The sequence below is a fragment of the Globicephala melas genome, chromosome 12 (assembly GCF_963455315.2).
Source record: "Globicephala melas chromosome 12, mGloMel1.2, whole genome shotgun sequence".
Lineage (NCBI taxonomy): Eukaryota > Metazoa > Chordata > Mammalia > Artiodactyla > Delphinidae > Globicephala > Globicephala melas.
Window position 1 is genome coordinate 14,489,955 of NC_083325.1, and position 1,632 is coordinate 14,491,586.

At 53.4% G+C, this 1,632-nt stretch overlaps 1 pseudogene; it reads left to right on the forward strand.

Moving 5' to 3' along the window:
- The first annotated feature begins 260 nt into the window (after nucleotides 1–260).
- Nucleotides 261–708, forward strand: LOC115842559 (small ribosomal subunit protein eS19-like; annotated as a pseudogene).
- Nucleotides 709–1,632: the final 924 nt, after the last annotated feature.

Here is a 1,632-nt window from a genome sequence, read left to right on the forward strand (position 1 = left end):
GCGTTCATTACAGCATACGCAGCTGTCAACGTTTAGCTATATACCGAGTGGTTTTCAAGCAGAGGTGGGGGACAGTTTTGCCCCCTGAACATTTGGCAGTGTCATCCTTGGTCATCACAACTGGGGAGCGGGGGGTGTGCTACTGTCATCCAGTGGGTAGAGGCCAGAGGTGCTGCTACAGACCCTACAATACAAGGACAGCCCCTGCCATCAAGAATTGCCCCCTCCTTTCCCCTGGCTGGCAGTGCAGAGGCCCCACGATGCCTGGAGTTACTGTAAAAGACGTGAACCAGTGGGAGTTCGTCAGAGCCCTGGCAGCCTTCCTCAGCAAGTCCGGGAAGCTTGAAAGGCCCTGAATGGGTGGACACTGTCAAGCTGGCCAAACACAAAGAGCTCACGCCCTGTGATCCTACACGCGAGCTGCTCCCACAGCACTGCACCTGTACCTCCGGCGTGGCGCTGGGACAGCTCCAGGACCAAGATCTCTGGGGGGGACGGCAGAGAAAGTGTCCTGCCCAGCCATTTCAGCACAGGCTCCAAAAGCGGGGCCCGCCGGGTCCTCTGAGCCCCAGAGGGGCTGAAGGTGGTGGGAAAGGACCAAGATGGGGGCTGCAAACTCACATGTTCGGGACAGAGAGATCTGGACAGAATCGCTGGACAGGTGGCGGCTGCCAACAAGAAGCATTACAACAAATGATGCTGGGTTAATAAGCTGCCTTATTCATTAAGAAAAAAAAAAAAAAAGAATCATCTGGCCCGAAATGTCAGTTGTGCCGGAGTTGAGAAAACCCTGCCACATACACATCTATGCGGGCCGGGGGGGGGGGGGGGGGGGGGGGCCTGGGGGGGAGGGGGAGGGGGGAGGAACATTGTCTCTTTTACAAAATGGAATCATTGAAATTTTAGCCACTCTGAGAGATAACAACGCCTCTCATTGTTACTTTAATTTGCAATTCCCTATTCATAATTCTGAGCCTCTTTTCAGACATGTATTGGCTAGTCTGATTTGCACTTAAACGAGAATTGTCTACTTGTATCCTTTACCCATTTTCTATTGGTTGGTTTCTATTGACCTTTACTGTCAATTTTGAAGAACTCTTATTTCTTACAGACATAGATAACCTTTTGTCATCTGCATTAAATACTTCCACCCCTTCCCAAGTCAAATGAGATAATACAGGCCAAAAATTCAGTGCAGAGCTCACACTGGGCATCTTCTGATGTACGGAGATTGATTGACAAAGCAAGCTCCCCCTTGTGAGGGACCAACAGGAGGTCTGCACACAGCATCTCCATAGTGATGGAGGGACCGTGCCAACAGCAGAAAGTTCCCGAAGTCAGGAGCAGAGCACGGAGAGGAGCTCTCCGCTCCTGCATGGCTGTTCTTAGCTGGGTCCCAGGTGCGGACACCCACCCTCCCCTGCCGCTCACCCAGGGCAGTGAGGGATACGGTTACGCTCCTCCTTCCCTGGGAACACGTGGACACAGTCAACATGTGGGGCCACTGAGGATCTGCAGCCCGACTGTGGGCTCCAGAGCCTGGGCTCCCAGTCTCCACACTGTGCCCACCCCCTCCGCTCAGACCCCAAGGAAGGGGTTTTCGCATCAGAAGCTGTCTACATGGAGTGTGGC